The sequence below is a fragment of the Mus musculus genome, chromosome 15 (genome assembly GCF_000001635.26).
Source record: "Mus musculus strain C57BL/6J chromosome 15, GRCm38.p6 C57BL/6J".
Lineage (NCBI taxonomy): Eukaryota > Metazoa > Chordata > Mammalia > Rodentia > Muridae > Mus > Mus musculus.
The window spans coordinates 30,502,975-30,523,464 of NC_000081.6; the positions used below are offsets into that span (position 1 = coordinate 30,502,975).

Here is a 20,490-nt window from a genome sequence, read left to right on the forward strand (position 1 = left end):
GTCCCAGGGAGCTCTGGGAGTCCTAGTTAGTTCATATTGTTGGTCCTTCTAAAGGGCTTCAAACCCCTTCAGCTCCTTGGGTACTTTCTCCAGCTTCTTCATTGCGGGAACTGTGCTCTGTCCATTGGATAACTGTAAGCATTCACTTCTGTATTTGCCAGGCACTGGCAGAGCCTCTCAGAAGACAGCTATATCAGGCTCCTGTCAGAAAAATCTTCCAACCCCAATTCCTATACACTCCTTTCTTTTTCCTATCAGTGGAGAGAGTAAGTTCATCTTCTGGGATGGTGTAGAAAATTTACCTATAGCACTGGACTTCTGCTTTATAATGGTACATTTATTCTTTGACACCTTCATCAAAGTTTGCTAGGTATCTGATTTCTCCAATCCCCTCCTTGATGATTTTTTGTTATTATTTTAAGTTTATCTAGTTTTTTTTTAATTTTTATTTTTTATTTAGTTTTAGTTTTAGTTTTTTGGTTTTTCAAGACAGGGTTTCTCTGTATAGCCCTGGCTGTCCTGGAACTCACTCTGTAGACCAGGTTGGCCTTGAACTCAGAAATCTGCTTGCCTCTGCCTCCCAAGTGCTGGGATTAAAGGCATGCGCCAGCACTGCCCAGATCAGTTTATCTAGTTTTAACTCTCCAGGTAAACATCCTAAAGTTTTCATGATCAAAGTCATTGATGAAACTAGAGTAAGGAAACAGGCATGAGAAGAACATGCTAGAATGGTTCGTCGTATCTAAATCTATAGTGTGCATGCCAAGGGAAATTTCTTTGATAAATATGGATAGCTTCAGAATGTCAAAATCGGTGGAGAAATGAATTATTTGGATCCTATCCTTACAATGGTACATTGGTTTAAGAGAATCCAGTTATAGATGCATTGCAGTCTCATTTCCAATATTTTTTTGGTGTGGCAGTCACCAACACCACACAAACCATGCCTATCTATAGCAAATCCCCTGTTCCTACTTTCAGAGCATTAGTTACAAGAGTCACACCTGCTTAAGTAAGGGGACAAACATCCATCAGGACAGCTGCACCAAAGATAGGTAAGTAGCAGGAACAACCCATCTTCAGGTCAGGTCAGGAAACACAGCCTTTCTAATGCAGGTACGGGACCCATAGGGCTTATACCCTGGGCAGCAGTACATTTGAAACAATAAAATGAAGGATTTTCCGGAATCTGACACTTCTCACGTAAGGGTGTTAGTGTCATGGCAGTCTTCCTAACCACACAAAGATCTTAACTTTATTAATTCTGTCAGTTGTTAAATACCTCTAGCATTTCTTATACTAACAGTCAAACCTAACTTTGTTTTCCAGAGCCCAGGGAACATACCCAGAACATGGCCCCTCAGTAGAGCTTTTCCATCAACAACAATGTAAACTTTGACATTGGCTTCTGCATATAACAACGCCCTGTTTGTTCTCTAGCATCTTCAAAGTAAATCACTCTGGAGACAATATAGCACATGGCTTTCTTTCCGGACAAGCAATGAAGAAGTCATCTTACAGATGAGAAGGAGCCATGGGAAACACTGGGCTCTTGTTAGAGGTGATCATTCTAACTTCACAACAGAGGTCAGAGCCAACTTGAATATGTAAGAGTGTTCAACCAAGTATCTGAACTGCAGTATGCCTGCCAAATAACATGTGAGGAGTGTCAGAGCCACAGGAACAAGTCATATAGATGAGATACGGGAATGAGTGAAGGCATGTCTGGGGCCATTGCAGTCACCTCTCAGAGTCAGATGAGAAACTGCCACTCGATAAACACTGTTAACATAGGAAAGATATAGGCAAAATTTAAGTCACCCAGAGATAACACTGAACATTCTCATTGTGTCTTCCAGCCTTCTTTCCTATGAGTATTTAACACAGTTGAGATGATAGGTAGGTAGGTAGATAGATAGATAGATAGATAGATAGATAGATAGATAGATAGATAGATAGATAGAAAGAAATTTCCCTCTCCCTCCTTGTCTTTCCTGGTATGGCTAACATTAGGTGTTGTCATAACTATATTAAGGAATGGCCAAGTAGCAGAACATTCATTCTGGGGTTGTGATTGTGTGTCCACAGAAGACTGCTTTTCTCTGTGATTTGAGTGGAGAAGATCCTTCCTCAATGTCGGGTGTGACATGCACCTGGCTGGGACCCAGATATAGTGTGAAGAAAGCTACTTCCTCTCTCTCCTTCTCTCTTTGGAAGACAGGGAGAGTCGTTTCTGCCTGCCTCAGATATATGATCTCTGGCTTCTGACTTCTGTGGCTTAAACAAATGGCCTTGAGTTTTCAGCCTTTGGTCTCTGAGTATGCTTAAATCATTAGCATCAAATGTCTAAGCCTTTGGGACTTGAAACTTGTCACTTCTCCTCAGTGTCCCCAGCTAGCAGATAGCCTATAATGGAACTTCTCTGCCTCGATAGTCAGGTGAGCCAACTGCTCTAATAAGTTCCTTTGCATCTATCTATAATTTATACCTACTTCTATACCTGAATGTGTCTGATGTGATATATATGTTTCCAGTTTATCTACCCTCTATCTTATATCTCTACCTTTAGGTCTCTTAGGAGAATCCTAACTAATACACTGCCTCCCTTTCCCCTTCTCTTTTCTGTCTTGATCCCCGGAGTACCCTCAATAATCTGCTTGCATGTTATAATCCTTAGCCAAGTCAGTTTTCTGGGGAGTCAGAATAATTTTTTTTAAAAAACAAAGATATTTACTCTCTGATTGTTTATTGAAACTTTTTCAAGTCAACTTCAATTCCAAATTATTAAAATCTCTCAAATAAAAGGATATTAAAAATTTTGAACTCTAAATTTTTATTAAACTATTGAGCACCTACTACAGATCATCTACTTTGCCAAGGGACTGAAAATAAATGGTTAAAGAGACATAGTTATAGTCATTGATTATAATTACTATAATGTGTGTGGGGTGTTAAAAATACATATTTGCATTGTGTGTTATGATAAGTTTTGTGGTATGAGTTGGCTGTGTGTGGTCATTCACTGCTGTGTTTTATATGTGGTGGGCTCGAATGAGAAGTATAATGGAATAGCTTAACATGTGATGTGAAGTTAGAAACAAGTATAGGGCCACTGTGCATAGAAAGATCTTATTCTTTTATTTCTACACTGCAAGAGAATGCCGTATGCCACTTTTACAGAAGCAGTTTTATATACAAATCTAAGATTGCTAACAAGGTAAAATACTGCATAAATTTCAGGGTAAAAAAAGCTTTAAGAAACCAACCTTATCGCGCATGTTATACAATTTCTAATATAAATGACTATCTCTACATAATAGTAATAATAGATCTATTTTGGAAAAAATGATTTTTTAAATTCTACTGCAGATATTAAGTGAATATATTGAATAATTTTAACAATAAAAGCAAGATCTCTTTCTGTTTTCAGATTGTTTGAAAATACCATTAATCTCTTTAACCACCCTTTTAAATAAAATATTTCTAAGTTTGTTTGAAATTTTTATATTGAATACAATGTAAGATATCTCCATAATCACGCTGACTCTGAAGTCCATTCATAGTCATAGTTATGCTAAAGACTTACCGAACCAACCCAGCCTGGCCCTTTGTTTAGCACAGGCAACCAGTTTCCAAACTCAGCTGTTTAACTCTAGTCCCTTGGGGATATTGCTTCTTATTGAATCATTTTCCCCGTGAGTTTCTCTTAAGCACCGAAGCAGAGTTAAAAATAGATCAAAGATGGCTCAAATCATGTGGAACTGTAGTGCGCATCTCTTGTTTATGAACTACATAAGGTTTGTCCTCATTTGTCTCCTTTTCTGAGCAGCTACAAATAAAATGATCTTCACTGAAAGAGGCTTCTCCTTGTCCAACCATTTGACATTTTAACTGAAATTAAATAATCTCTTTAGTAACCTTGCGGAAATAACAGTCTTTTAAAATAAAATCTGATTTTCTTTTAAGCAGTCATAGTGAGATGAAGATATCTGTGCCTTCGGCAAGGCATGTAACCCTTGATATTTGAACAAGATCATATTCAGAGTTCGTGATGGAGAACCCACACAATCCCCTTACCAAAACACATAAATAAATAAAATAGCAATACATAAATTTTAGTACCTTTGATTTCCCAGGTCTCAGTAGCAGTGTCTGCAGAATATCTCTTTGGCACCATTTACTTACTGCCAGCACCCATTGCCCAGATAAGCACCATGCATGTAATGTTCCGTTTTCTTTTTGTTGTTATTGTTGTTTGTGTTTTAAGTTTTTATTATATTTATTTATTATTGTGTGAATATATGCGTGCACCACGGTGTGCATGAAGCTCAGAGGAAAACTTGGGGGAATCATTTCTCTCCTTCCATCCTGTGAGTTCTGGGAATGGAACTCAAATCGTCAGCTTGGCAAGCGGTGTCTATCTACTGAGCCTTCCCTGGAGCCCCGTGGCTTTTTTTTTTTTACACTTTTTATTTTTTTAATTGGGTATTTATTTCATTTACATTTCCAATGCTATCCCAAAAGTCCCCCACAGGCTCCCCCACCCATTCCCCTACCCACCCACTCCCACTTCTTGGCCCTGGCATTCTCCTGTACTGAGGCATATAAAGTTTGCACAACCAATGGGCCTCTCTTTCCACTGATGGCCAACTAGGCCATCTTCTGATACATATGCAGCTAGAAACACGACCTCTGGGGGGAGGTACTGGTTAGTTCATATTATTCCACCTATAGGGTTGCAGACCACTTTAGCTCCTTGGATACTTTCTCTAGCTTCTCCATTGGGGGCCCTGTGATCCATCTAATAGCTGACTGTGAGCATCCACTTCTGTGTTTGCCAGGCTCCGGCATAGTCTCACAAGAGAAAGCCATATCTGGGTCCTTTGAGCAAAATCTTGCTAGTGTATGCAGTGGTGTAAGTGTTTGGAAGCTGATTATGGGATGGCTCCCCGGATATGGCAGTCTCTAGATGGTCCATCCCTTCGTCACAGCTCCAAACTTTGTCTTTGTAACTCCTTCCATGGGTGTTTTGATCCCAATTCTAAGAAGGGGCAAAATGTCCACACTTTGGTCTTCGTTCTAGGGAGCAAAAACCATCCAGTGGAAAAAAGACAGTATTTTCAACAAATGGTGCTGGCACAACTGGTGGTTATTATGTAGAAGAATGCAAATTGATCCATTCCTATCTCCTTGTACTAAGGTCAAATCTAAGTGGATCAAGGAACTCCACATAAAGCCAGAGACACTGAAACTTATAGAGGAGAAAGTAGGGAAAAGCCTTGAAGATATGGGTACAGGGGAAAAATCACTGAATAGAACAGCAATGACTTGTGCTGTAAAATCGAGAGTCGACAAATGGGACCTCATAAAATTGCAAAGCTTCTGCAAGGCAAAAGACACTGTCAATAAGACAAAAAGGCCACCAACAGATTGGGAAAGGATCTTTACCTATCCTAAATCAGATAGGGGACTAATATCCAATATATATAAAAAACTCAAGAAGGTGGACTTCAGAAAATCAAATAACCCCATTAAAAAATGAGGCTCAGAGCTAAACAGAATTCTCACCTGAGGAATACCGAATGGTATTCTCAGCCAGAGAAGCACCTGAAAAAATGTTCAGCATCCTTAATCATCAGTGAAATGCAAATCAAAACAACCCTGAGATTCCACCTCACACCAGTCAGAATGGCTAAGATAAAAAATTCAGGTGACAGCAGATGCTGGCGTGGATGTGGAGAAAGAGGAACACTCCTCCATTGTTGGTGGGATTGCAGGCTTGTACAACCACTCTGGAAATCAGTTTGGCAGTTCCTCAGAAAATTGGACATAGTACTACTGGAGGATCCCGCAATACCTCTCCTGGGCATATATCCAGAAGATGTTCCAACTGGTAAGAAGGACACATGCTCCACAATGTTCGGTTTTCTTTTCCAAAATATTTTCATCTTGCTCCTGAAGTAAGGAGAGATCCCATAAAATGAGTGTGATCTTAGGCAAATCTCTTACAGCCAATACACACTAAGTATGTGCCAATGCCAGAGAGCTCCTCTTTGTCCCAGACGCCTTTGCAGCCACCTTCCTGCAGCTAAGAGGAAGCCTGGTATTCCATCTTAAACCAGTGGTGATACCTACCTCACAAGAATAGTTCCTTCTCTTCAGTCTGTGTTTCAGTGGCCAGCCAGCATGTCCAGTTGTCAAGGCTGTTTTCTCTGATACATGCTTAGGAAGGGTTGAACAGAGTTCAGCATCATTTTGTAAGTGGACATGTAGGACAAGGTCCCAATCAGTTCTAAGATACTGTATGGAAGCCTTTGTCACTATCCCCAGACTCTGTATGTTTTTGGGGTACTTTCTAGAGACTAATTCTCTTTCTGATCAGAGCTGTCAGATTTTCTCTATTTAAATTATGGTGAATTTCTAAAATGCCCCCAAATAGAGGACCAGTTCCTGAATATATATGAAATTTCTTCATGTGTGTGTGTATATATACACACATACACACACATTCTTATACACACACATACAAATATACATATATAAACATGTACATACACATATGCATACACATGCATATTACATATACAGACATACACAAACATATGAACATATATGTACACATACACACAGATATACATACATATACACACATGCACACACACACACACAAACACATGCACATACACACAAATAAAGAAAGTTCATTTCCAACACAAACCACTGGCAATAGAAGCTCTTTGTTTCCAGAGTTGCCGCACTCTGTGTGATGAACCTTTATGCATGGGTACATAATGGGGGCTGCAGCAAGTCATTCTTTAAGAGCTTTAAGGTTCTGCGAGTCATCACAGATCCAAAGAACCCGTGAGTACAACTTGTGCAAGTTGAGCTTCCAGTTAGTTTGACTCTGCCATGATGGATGATACTGTCACTTGACACACAGTACAATTGCAGGGGGAACAATATGTTCATTCTTTGTGAACCCTGTATGAGATGCCTGAGTGGAGAGACCAATTCTGGGAGTGATGGTGATTGATCAGTCCCACTGGGAGCTTTCCAACGTGCCTTTCTGAACACGGATTCCACAGAGTGTTTTAAGAGTCGACTCTATTAGTATTGTTGTGGTATAATACCATTTACCACAGCTTACTTACTAGGAAGAAAAAAAAAACCTCTGTTTAGAGAAATCCTCTCGACCATCTGAATTTCCGAATTCCTGTCAATGCCACGCCCATTGTGTTGACTGCGCCCCAGGTACCCATGGAAGACATGCATGTTGCCCTTGCTTGATGCGCCTTCTATGTGTCCATTGTTCTCTGAAAACAGTGGAGGAGATACCAAGCACAGTCTCACCCTTTCCCATTGAGAATATACAATAATATATGCAAGTCAGGCTTATATGAAATGCTACGTATACACAGTAGCTTCAAAGAATGCCATCCTTAGTAAGAAACTACCAGAGGGCTGGAGAGATGTCTCAGTGGTTAAGAGCACAGACTGCTCTTCCAGAGGTGCGGAGTTCAATTCCCAGTAGCCACATGGTGACTCAAAACCATCTGTAATGGGTATCCGATGCCATTTTCTGCTGTGTCAGAAGACAGTGACAGTGTACCTACATATATGAAATAAATATGGCTGGAGTAGGGCCTGAGTGTGCGGGGCTTTAAAAAAGAAAAGAAAAGAACAAAAGAAAGAAACAAAGAAAGAATGAAAGAAATCAAATGTCTCAGTCGCACTGCAATAACTGTGGGCACCCACCTTTGGTTCTATCCATCCAAATAAAGTAGACTTTGAAAGGTAACTTTCAGCACCTAGAGGTGAGGAGAGGGATAAAGGGAGCTTGCTGAAGTGGAGCAAATGCAAAAGTCTGGAACCTAGGTTAAAATATGCTTGTGTGTGTGTGTGTGTGTGTGTGTGTGTGTGTGTGTGTGTGTGTGTATTTATCTATCTATATATAATAGATAAAATGTGCAATATATAACACTATGTAGCATGTAATACATAATATATATTTTATAGCATATAATTATAATGTTACATAATACAAAAATTAAATAAATAGATAGTATGTAATATACCATATATCATATATAAAATATAAGGATTGTTTTTATGTTATTTATATATTATGAATTATATAATATTATATATTATGAAAACATATATACACTTAGATATTATATACATATATTTATATATGAGATATGTAATATATACTTAATATAAATCTTTATGCAGTTAAATATGTAAATGCCACATTTTGCTACTGTATAATTTTATCTTTAGATATTTGCTCCCTTTAATCTTCTGCCTTATTGCAAAGAATGCTGATATGAGTATTAGTATACAGGTGTATACTGCCTCAGTCTCTGCCCTTGGTTCTTTTGTGTGTATATTCATGGGTACTGGACTGAAGACCATACTGCATTTCACCTTGCATGTAAATTTTCTTCTGGCTAAAATGAAGCTATAGGTGATCCTGGCAGGCAGTGATATTCAAAGCACTAAGTGTTGGTTCATACAGAACGTTTAGCATGCTGGCTCAAGTATAGGTTAGCATTGACTGCTCTGACTTGGTCCTAGCCAGCACCCATAGATGGCGTCATGTCATCCACACCGTCTACAGAGCAATACTTGTCTTACCTGCCTGCAGTCTGGAAGAAGCCATGCTTTTTGCCTGTGTGAGGTTTCAGGATTACTGTTATTCCTTCAGCTTTGGATAGTTCTAGCAGATGAGGTAGCTCATTGATCATACTTACCCATGACTGAGATGCAAAATCATAATAGTTAAATGTATACTCCACCAGGTTTCTTTTAGGAAATAAAATGTGACTATATGTTTGAATTAATAAATGCTAATTTATCATGTACAAAGATAGTATATCAGCTTTTACAGCTTACAAGTCTCTCTCTCTCTGAAGCAGCCCACATGTTGACAGGCATCTCTTGCTGAAGGGAGTGTCCTGAGAAGGAGGTTTCAACACACAGCACATTGAACTTGAAATGGTTGTTGGCCTGCATAAGAAACTTTTTTTTTTTAATATGAAACTCAAACCTGCAAGTATGGCCACAGCCAACAAGCCTGGATGCTCATCCCAGCTTGTTCTTCCTGTGGAAGTTGATCCTGAAATAACTTATTTCCTGTCACTGGACAAAGGTCAACTTACAAAAGAAAAAAAAATCCTGTCTGCCTTTTCTGACTACCTGATTTACTAAAATAGTAAGATTTAGTCAAATATTCCATTTTAGTTTCTTTGTATCAAATTACTATCCATAAGAGACTCTGAGAACTATAATGAATTCACAGCATCGAGCTGATTCAGGGAACAGGACCATCGAGGAACAGAAGTTTTATATAACTGAATTAACTCTGCAAGCACCAACTGAGGTACAACAGAAGCATCAGTGTGCACTGCCACCAGAAAACGTTTATAGGCCACCTAGTGTACTAGGGACAATAACTGTGTTAACATGAATAGATGGTTTGTTGAAAAGGAAGAAGAAAAGGAAAAGGTGGGCTTTAGTAGAGATGAATTTGTCTAGGAGACTAGACAAAAGCTACTCTCCTCCATTTGCCTCCAGCTCAGACTTCAAATTACCTATAATCCCTTTGAGGGTGGAGGATTTGTTGAGGAGAGAGACAATTAAAGCAGCACTCTTTGTGTCACCATCCGTGTCCCCATAAAGCCTAGGGGACTGGGATGTTCCTCATCAGACCTTCCAGACATAAATGAACAATTAAAGTCCCTTGGTTGCTGATGCCAAATTCCCTTCTCCAGGAACAAAAGTATTTCAGTCTGCCTGCAGCTTACTACAAATGCACTTTTGGGTCCCGGCTTCAGTGTGATTACATTTGAGTTGGGGTGTAGTGAGTCCAGCGAACAACTCAAATCCTTCCTGTTTCATTCAGACGTGAGAGGTCATGTGCTGTTCTGAGAGTCTTGGTGGAAGGGACTGCGCAGAAGAGTCAGGGGTAGGTGGTGGTGGGGTGGGGAGGCATTTAAGGTGTGAAATGCCAGGGAATTGGATTAAAGATGCCAGAGTGAGTTTCCAGCTTCCTCCCCTTTCCTTTTGCCTTTAGCTGAGGAAGTTCCTAAAAGAGCCTGCCCTTCCTTAAGAGGTCCCCCCCACCTTTTCCTGAACAAGCATTTCTGCCTATGGTGATTTATGAGGATCACTTTTGAAACATGGCTGGATTTGTATAACCAGGGGATTAATTAGCTGAAGATTCACAATAGCATAGATAAAGCACCAGAAACCTAGAGCCATGATTGGAGGCCTCCCTTCAGCCAACACATGGTGGAGAGAGAATGTGAAGCCCAGAGAATCCAGCTCCCTGTAGAGCCAAGGCAGCTCACTGTGTGATAGCTGCAGGCAGGGCAGAGAAGAGAGTCTGGATTTGGAAACATAAAGAGAGGCCAAGCCTTCAGAGGCAGAAGAGAAAGCCTGCTAAGTACTGCCTTTATAGACAGCAGTGAATAGTCTCATTGTATCCTACCCTGAAATGACAGGGGATTGTCCTTTGTTATAGTCATCAAAGTTACTCTCTTAAGAGGTGTGGCCTGTAGCCTATAACACCCTGAGCTGAACCAATAAATGTGTGATTACCCTGGTCAGGAGCTCTGACATTCAAATATAGCATTGAAGGTCCCTGTGTGTGTGCAAAAGTTTAGAGTCACCATGTTATTGGAATTATGGGAAATCTGATCACGGTTGTAAAATGATATGGGGAAACTGATGTCTACATTTGTGATTCTTAGCTTCGGTAATAAAAATATTCAAGAATGGACTCAAACAGAAGCACCAGTACAGTTAGGTTTAGTTTAAAGGAGAAACCTTAGGGCAAAGAAGCTGTACATCTTAGCAGCGGCTACTTTAGTTAAGCAGGCAGACACAAGATAGACAAACAGCCACATGGCAGGAAGGATAACTGTAGAAGAAAGGAATGAATCCAAAGTACCAGAAAAATATACTTAGGTTCTGGGCAGCATCCAAAAAAAAAAAAAAAAAAAAAAAGGAAGGAGGAGGAGGGGGGAAGGAGGAGGACGAGGAAAGAAAGAAAAAGAAGAAAAAGGGGAAAAGGAGAAAGAGAAAGAGAAAAAGAGAAAGAGAAAAAGAGAAAGAAAAGAAAGAGAAAAAGAAAAAAGAAAAGGGAAAGGTGTATCCTTCTTAGGGAGACTATTGTTGGCCACACCCAGTGGAACTCATGACTACCTCATAGTGCCTGGTAAGAATTGTGATAACTCTTTGTGTGTGTGTGTGTGTGTGTGTGTGTGTGTCTGTCTGTCTGTCTGTCTGTCTGACTGTGTGACTGAGTGAGTTGTGTGGGTATGTGTTTGTATGTGTTGTGGTGGGAGAAAGATCATGGGATGGAGAGGTACATTATCTCATTAAAGAAATAACCATGACCCCCATCTCTTTAGCATGATTTAAGGTGAACCTACCTTCTTTGGAGTGCTCCCTGGGGTAAATGATAGAGCAGATCCATCTGGAATGTTAGGTCTCTACACAGGCCACTGATTCTGTTCTCCTGAGCAGGACTTGCCCCTTGATGGCCTTTCCTGTGCCTTCACAAACAGTTACCATGCATCTTTCTGTATCTACAGTTCTGTTCTAATGCATATGTGTGCCTACGTTTACCTTTGTGGCTATGTCTGTATTCTTGAGTTAAAAATAAGAAATCTTTTTAAGGCTCAAAACCAAAGTCATGAGATTATAAAAAATGATCTCCCATGAAGTGAGAAAATCAACACTAATATCCTTTCCCTCGTTAACCCAAATAGTAAAGACAGGTTTGAATTAGAACTTGAGGTGTCCCTGGAGAATGTTTGCTTCTTATCTTTTGTAATCATGTTATATATTAAATATTCAATATGGCCAGAAAACAATTAAGAGTTTTATGCCTTCTACAATGCCAGTGATATTAGATAAACTTTCAACAAGAATAATTGAGAAACTGTACTTCATTGCTTTCACTGGTAAGCACATTTGAAAAACAGGGCTCAACCTGTGGTGGTTGTAGCAGATGAAGGCAGCTTCATAAAGCAAGGTAAAGAGAGGTCCGTCTTACATCAAACACACACTGCATGGTGACTATTAATTCCTTCATCACAGACTGAGAGGGTTAAAATGATAAACATCAAACAGAAAGGCAGGTATTACACAGCATGGAGTCTAAAGTTGTCACAAACAAATTTCTGTGTCTGCGCATGTGGGGATAGCATGTAAATTTTGTGTGGCAGACATAATGGAAGTGTAATTTGCTAGTTAGTGTCGGCAATGAATGGATGAATGAAAAGGGTAAGAGTTGGAAGGGAACACAAGAGCAGTCTGTCTTGGCTCTTTGATTCTGGACAGGTCATCTTACAGACAGGCCTTAGTTCTTATTTGAAATTAGTGAGTATCCTTATAGCTACAGAATCATAAGTTTCTAATAGCAATCCCCCGACACAATCTGTTGTTGTCTTCCTGTCCTCCCAACGCACCGGCATGAACCACAATCAACTCTAGTTTCCAAGTCAGAACATCCCACCCAGGCTCTATCTGCAGGGAGACAATATCAAATCAGCACTCACAATGAGGGTGGACTGCATACAGCTGTCAGCTCTGTCTCCATGTGAATGAGACTCTGTCAGTGCAAATTGAAACTGCACAGGGTCCAGAGCTATCTTACCCTGGATTTCCTTTTCCTTGTCTCCACAGCCAGCTCGTGGCAGAGTGCCAGGCAGGGCCACAGCAGGTATCTGACTCCATTGTTCAAGAATAATTGAATCCCCTTATTCCATATAGAAAATACACCACTCTTGGATGGTAAAGGAGAAAAAAAAATGGATACATGAAAAATGCCGTGTGATAAATTCTATCTCTACATGCTATGCATGTACATAGATTATTGAATTGAAATATATACACATTTTAGCTAAAATCTAAGTAAATGATGGGAACTTGTTTTAAATGTATGTCTCACTGACAATTCTAAAAGCAGGAAGTTATGAAAAGTTATAATTGAACTATTTGACAGGGTTATGTTATAGGCTGGAGTTGTCATGTTAGATGATATTAAATGCATAGAATTTTTTTAAATTCCATGGTTCTATCTTCATTGCTTTCTTAATCCACAAATGCTGGCCATATTGAATATTTAATATATAGCATGATTACAAAAGATAAGAAGCAAACATTCTCCAGGGACACCTCAATAATTAATAGTCACCATGCAGTGTGTGTTTGATGTAAGATGGACCTCTCTTTACCTTGCTTTATGAAGCTGCCTACATCTGCTATCACCACCACAGGTTGAGCCCTGTTTTTCAAATGTGCTTACCAGTGAAAGCAATGAAGTACAGTTTCTCAATTATTCTTATTGAAAGTTTATCTGATATCACTGGCATTGTAGAAGGCATAAAACTCTTAATTGTTTTCTAATGGATATCTAACATTGGCATTGTAGCCTTCACTCCGAGAACAGCCTCGTGCCAGCTTTGGTGGGAATACAGCATAACCCTTGCTTGACAACCAACACTTCGTGTGTATTAACATGATGCCCAGTTTCTTCTAGAACTTTACTTGAAGCTAAACATGTGTGACAAACTGTTGAAGGACGCTTACAAGAGTAAAAGAAAGTTAACTGTGCATGTGATGATTACGATGGTGAAGACAAGCATTCCATGAGCAGTTACCTGGAGCCAAGCCTTGTGCTCAGGCTGTTGTGTGGATTATTTTCTTCAGTCTTTAGAACTCCATAGGAAAAACAAGAATATCAACCAACCAGACTCCCCAGAGCTCCCAGAAACTAAACCACCAACCAAAGAGTACACATGGACCCATGGCTCCAGCCTCATATGTAGCAGAGGATGGCCTTGTTGGGGCTCAATGCCCCAATGTAGGGTGATACTAGGGAGGTGAGGTGGGGGTTGGGGTGGGTGAGTGTGGGAGCACCCTCATAGAAACAGGGGGAGGGGAGGGGATAGGGGTTTGCAGAGGGGAAACTGGAAAGGCGGTAACATTTGAAATGCAAATAAATAAAATAACCAATATAAAAGAAATAATAATAATAACAAAATAGAACACCCAAAGTAAGAGCTGTTGGTAAATTGCATAAGAATAAAATTAATTTAGGTGAGGTGGGGGGGGGGTTGGTATCTGCAGATGTGATGTATCCCCAGGTGGGACTGTCCCCAGTTGGCCTTTGCTTCAGTCTCTGCTCCTTTTTTTGTCACTGTTCTTCCTTTGGACAGGAGCATTTCTGGATTAAAAAACTTTGAGGTGGATGGATGGCCCCTTCCCTCGACCAGGGGCCTTGCCTATGTACTGGAAGTGATCACAACATGTTGTCTCCCTATTGTCATTCTTTACTACACAAATAGCCATTGGGGATAGGAGGGAATGAGGGACTGATGCCTCTATGCCTCGGTCCCACACTCTTGCTTTTCCTTCCATTCACTCTCCATCCATCTCTCTATTCAGCAATCCAGGGAATTACTTTTAAACTTTCTTTTTGTATGCTGTGGCTCATTGAGCTTACATGCTATTCTGAGGAGACAAGAATTAATCTGGCAAGTAAGGACGTAAAGTCCAGATGATATCAAGTGTAACTCACGCTGCTTCAGAAAGTTCTGTGGAGGAAGCCATGATGCCAGTGTTCTAGGTCTTAGTCCTGTGCTAACTAGAAGCTGACTAGAAAGAATAAAGCCACAAAAAAAAGAATGAAAAAAAAAAAAGAATGAATGAAAAATAAGTAAATAAGCCTTCATGTCATGGTGACCAAGGATGGGAACTTCCAGGGTTGCTTAGAACAGATGAGTGATGTCTGGGAAATATTAAATATGCCAGCAAGAAGCATTGCCAAGGTCGTCAAAACCATGGGACAAAAGTCCAATTAAAGACCCTGACATTTACCCTAAGTAGTGGAGAAAGTTTTGGAAAGCTCTTTTGTAATAGAGTATGTGAACAGTTTCTGTGGAGGCGAGATCTGTCCACAAGTCCAGTGGTGCTGTTGTGAGTGTGTGCTTGCTGGCTGTACTGGGAAGGAATGGCTGCCAAGCGTTACTGGTCCAGTGACATCACACAAGCAATGAGAGCATCAGTTATGCTTCTGAGGAACCACGATTAGCTCAATATTTTCTCTTTTTTCTCTCAATATGCTACAACTGAAACTTTGCACTCACAGCCTGACTCATCCCAAGACCGCTTCTCCCTAGACCCTAGCAATCACTGCCCTAATATTATTCTCTGAGTTTCAATATTGGAGATCGTAAATCAATCAGTGTTTGGTGTGTGTGTGTGTGTGTGTGTGTGTGTGTGTGTTTGTGTGTGTCTGTGTGTGTCTGTGTGTGTCTGTGTCTGTGTGTGTATCTCATGTAAGATATTCTGGTGAAAATAATGCCATATTGTGGGCTTGAAACTTCTTACAAGGGTAGGCACTACATATTCTTACTACGTACACACAAAAAGTAGAAAGAAAACTATGACTGTATGTGTTACGGATGTGTTAATTACTCGGTGTTGTAATGTATATATTTATGAGAGCATGTGTTTGGATACATTTGATATGTATACTTTCTTTATTTTATTCAGAAGATTTTCCTTGAGTACAAAAATCACTTAAACTAGAGCTATACTATCAGAAATTTAAGAATGTAAACCATCTGAGGAATCTCTTAATGTAATTTTGCATGCTTACTTTGTTTAGTTTTCGTGTGGGTAGGTACAAGAATTTGCTTTTCTTAAATTTCTTCTTCCTGACTGGGCAGTGGTGACTCACGCCTTTAATCCCAGAACTTGGGAGGCAGAGGCAGGAGGATTTCTGAGTTCAAGGACAGCCAGGGCTGCACAGAGAAACCCTGTCTCAAAAAAAAAAAATTCTTGTTCCAAGATTTACTACCAAGATTCTTAGTAGTATATATAAAATAGACAAATTTTGAACATGAAATTGTCAGTATTTTAAGAAATAGGATAGGCACATGATTTAAGTGTGTTTGTGCTCAGGTCTTAGTGTATAATTGACATATTTCATAGGGAATGTATCTACAAGTGGTCAAATACTTCTTATTAAAAATCAAGAATTCTGGAATTCATTTTAACATTAGAAAGTAATTATAATAATACACTTGCCTGACTGTGTACATTCACATAAGCATCTGACATAAAATCATTTTATAATTTTTGTAAAAATAACTATATATTTAATGGTTTATAAAAATGTATGTAGCAGAGGATGACCTAGTCAGTCATCAATAAGAGGAGAGGCCCTTGGTCCTGTGAAGGTTGTATGCCCCATTATAGGGGAATGCCAGGGCCAGGAAGCAGGAGTTGATAGGTTGGGGAGCAGGGCAGGGGGAGGGTATAGGGGACTTTTGGAGAGGAAACTAGAAAAGGGGATAACATTTGAAATGTAAATGAAGAAAATATCTAATAAAAAATTAACATTAAAAAAATAAAAATAAGGCCGGGCAGTGATGGTGCATGCCTTTAATCCCAACACTTGGAAGACAGAGGCAGGCGGATTTCTGAGTTTGAGGCCAGCCTGGTCTACAGCATGAGTTCCAGGACAGACAGGACTACACAGAGAAACCCTGCCTCAAAAAACCAAAAATAAATAAATAAATATGTAAAAAGTAGATAAACCTTAATAAGTTTAAATGTTGGAATTTTCAGTTTTGCATATTTAGGCTTCTTTGCCACATTATTAATTTTTCTGTATTATTTCGTCTCTATTTACATTTCTCAACCAGCTTATTACTTTCTGCAAAAACATGGGGGGAAATCCCTGCTATTTTCATAGAAATTGTAATCCATCTGTAGGTTTACTTAATGGGTGCTGTCATCGTTACAGAACTGGATTTTCCAGTTTAGGGACACGATCAGTGTTTGTATTGTTCTAGATTGTCTTCAATTTTTGAACACTTTCATGAAAATTCTCATGCTAAATAATTTACACATACCTTAGTAAATCCACTTTTAAATATTTTGATGCTTGTTTGGGTAAAAATCATATTTCATCTTTATTTTTGGATGCGTTCATTTTGGAATGTTAAAATAGTTTTTTCTCTATAATGGTATCAGAAAGTTTGCTGAGCCTGATTTGTCAGTGTGAGCTTTGTTTTCTGTACTTTTAGCATTTATTATTTTCAAGATAATATCAACTGTAAGTTGGGGAGACGTTTATTCTTGCACACTCTTGTCTAGATGCTGTTATTTCTGTCTCGTGCCTAATTGCCTCGGTCAGGACTTCCTTCCCTGTGTTAAATGGAAGTGTTGAGTATGCCCTTCCTTTATGATTATAATGTGCTGTAAGAGGGATTACTCATAATTACATATAAATGACAAATGAGGACTGTGCGGGCACTTCCTGTTTTTTTTTCTCTTCATTATTGAATTGCTCTGTAGCTGTTACACTTTATGTTAGGCAGATGCTTTAACTGAATTAAAATATTAATAAGCTTTCTACTCACTATGGTAAAAGGTTCCATAATTAGATTTTTATAGATGCTGTAGCTACTTCAAACCCTTTTCAGAAAAGTTGCACCTTTGAATATTTAGATTTTTCCCTACAGGCAACACACACATTTCTGCTAGAATTCAAATAGGACTGTAGTTTAAAATCTCAATGTAGTGCTATATTCACTAAAAGGCATACAATGTAGTATTGCAACACTCACATAATGGCACACTTATGGATTGTTTTCATGTCAGGGATTCTCAAATTCTAAGAAATTTGAAGATGCATTATAACACAGAACATGATACAAGCCAACTAAACATGTTTGTAGAGTATACGATCGAACCCTCTTAGGTGCCAATTAAATAACCATATGCAGTAACACATGCTACCTCCTGGAGCAGAGTCCCTTCTGGTTACAGGACATCAGAAACTTGATTTCCACCTGAGACACAATTCCGTTCTTCCTGATTTTCCATACTGCAGTAGTGAGCTCTTGGCAATACAAAGAGGATATAGCTTCGTTCTGTCTGCAGAGTCTCACATCCTTAACTTTGCTGTGTCATTTTTATTGTACAAGGAAATGGATGGGCTAATTTCTCAGGCAACATGCTGCAGTGTCCCTGGTGCTGAGAAAGTACAGAGAATGATGACCGCAGTGCTTAGCAGAGCTTAGGGGACCTCCTGTACATTAGAGGATTTGTTTCGTGGGTGTGGATCACTAGGGTGAGTGTTTATAGGCCCTTTGCTTGCTTTTCCTTTCAGGAAATGTCACTGATTCTGTTTCATGTACAAAAGTATGTGGAACAAACTTTGGCAGCCAGTCTTTACACATGGTTTCAGATCCAAAAGTATTTGAATATGTGTCCTAGTGACAGCACTGCCTATGTATATACCTGTCTTCAGTCAGGCGGCTCCAGGTCGTTGTTCCCCACAGACATCCCAGTCGCCATACTTTTGTGCCAGAGCCTGTGCACACTTATGCTCCACTGACTTTGGAGGTCACACCATGGCATTTCAAAGACAAGAAAAAAGTAATGTTTTAGACATTTTAGAGAGTAAACTAAACCTGATGGCTGGTCACAGGTGAAGCAAGCTGTGTAGTTGCACACAGGCAGAGTGAATTTTAAATGTTAGTGTTATTTTCATGCACATTTAGTTTGAGTCATACAGCATCTTCCATGTGACTACCTACAGGCAATACTCACAAACAGAGTAAGATAAGTGACCTCCTTCTAGAACAAGATACGTACTTGTAAACATTAGTTCATAAAATCTAGATCATTTTCTTAGAACCAAGATGTGGGATTCATTTCAAATATGTGCACACATGCGTACTTGTCTTTAGTCTGGCCAGTACATCTACATACTTTGTATCACCATGTATTTGGATTAAAAGAACATTTACCAATCTATGTACTCTATGTTGGTGTGTGTTCTACAGTGCACATGGGAAATCAGAAGAAAACCTGAAAGAGTCTATACTCTTCTGCCTTGTCATCCCAACTATCTTACTCAAATACTCAAGCTTGGTGTCAAGTACCTTCACCCACTGAGCTATGTTTTTGGCCTTCATGTATTTTTTAGTATCTCTCTAATTAGATTGGCAATGCATTTTTGGATCTTTAATGGTATATACATAATAATATTAAATGTGGCCTTTTATATTATGTAATGTGATATTAACATATATTAAATGTTACAGAAATATTAGGGGTTGTTAAATATCTGAAAAGAACCTGCACTAGATAAAGAAATATAGAATAGATTGCTTCTTAAAATGCTCTTCAATTTATTAGCTAGAAAATCAGGGACAAAATCAGCAATACCAGTTGGGGTTGATCCATATCATGCCTTTGCGTATGTTCTACTCATCTTTCATTAGTCGATTTTAACTCAGTAGTAACTAGACCTGTCTATACCTGTAAGAACGTGGCTGTGGTGTGGTGAGTGTTATGTATGGCTGGGATGTAGACAGGCAGAGTTGCAGTCCCCACACTGGTCTGTTTGCCCATGCCCACTCATATATGCCTGCAGTGAACATCCCTGTGCAGACTAACATCGCCGTAGAGAAAGCAGCAGTGGGAATGGAGTTTTCTCTCTTTGGAAGTAGACAGGTTCATTCTGACCACAGGAACAGAAAGGGAGAGGGAATCTAGGACTTTTACAAAACCTCATTTGAGTTAGGGTGCTTGAAGGATCTGTTGGGTTCATCTACTTGTATTCAAAGCCAAGGTAATTAATTCATGTAGCCTGTCATCCCTGTCTTCTCACCTTTTCTCACCACACGTGCTGCCATGAAGAAATCCTGGGTCAGCAGAGATCCCTGCATCAATGAAAGGGCTACCATTGCTCTTATTAATACCACCTCCCAGAGTGGTTGCATGAAGGCTAAGAGAAGAGCCCCCACACCACATGCTTATAAATGATGCTTAATGAATGAGTTATGTGCCAAATGTAAGGAGCAAGCCCAAGTCCATGTAACATTAGCATCGTCACAGGCAGTCAGAGCAGGCAGCCCCTTGCACAGAGTTACATATTGACAATTTCATGATCCTTACTGTACAGTTATTCTTGTGGAAATCACAAGGCAGATATTTTTAATTGTGTATGTGAATGGAATTTTGTGGGAATTTATGGGAATAATTTATGGGAATGAATGCTCAAGTGCAGGTGCCCTAAGGAGGTCAAAATGAATCCCCTTTGGCTAGCATTTCAGGTGGCTGAGTGACATCTGACAACAGTACTTAGAACCAACTCAAGTTCTCTGGAAGAGCAGCAACCGCTCTAACCACTTAGCCCTGCCTCAACCCCTAATGGATGAATTTCTGTTTCATCATGTTTTCCTTAGTGAACAGACTGTATAAACCCAAGGAAGCATTTCTACTTTCTCTGTGGAGGGACAGACTAGAGAGAAGCAACAGGAAGGACAGAATTTATACAATTGGGGATAGATCAGTTATGCAGCTCACAGGGTTGAGTTAAAAATGAAGTGTGGGTACCTTTCTCTAAAACTGAGGGTCTTAAGATGGACCTGTGAGATGGCCCATCAG

The 20,490-nt window shown here is 39.6% G+C and overlaps 1 protein-coding gene and 1 long non-coding RNA gene across 7 annotated transcripts in view, besides 1 other annotated feature; both read left to right on the forward strand.

The window, feature by feature from the left end:
• Positions 1-20,490, forward strand: part of Ctnnd2 (catenin (cadherin associated protein), delta 2) — an 856,811-nt gene that overhangs the window by 330,441 nt on the left and 505,880 nt on the right. The gene's annotated exons all lie outside the window — the stretch shown is intronic.
• Positions 19-20,490, forward strand: part of Gm41284 — a 31,122-nt gene continuing 10,650 nt past the window's right edge. Inside the window, exon 1 of the long non-coding RNA XR_875096.3 lies at positions 19-20,457. This is a non-coding gene — a long non-coding RNA (predicted gene, 41284). The remainder of the gene's footprint in view (positions 20,458-20,490) is intronic.
• Positions 8,476-10,988: an enhancer, noted in NCBI's record as "VISTA enhancer mm1400". NCBI's record gives its function as "enhancer in: trigeminal V (ganglion, cranial)[5/7] | tail[5/7]" and the evidence as "EXISTENCE:transgenic organism evidence [ECO:0001131][PMID:17130149]".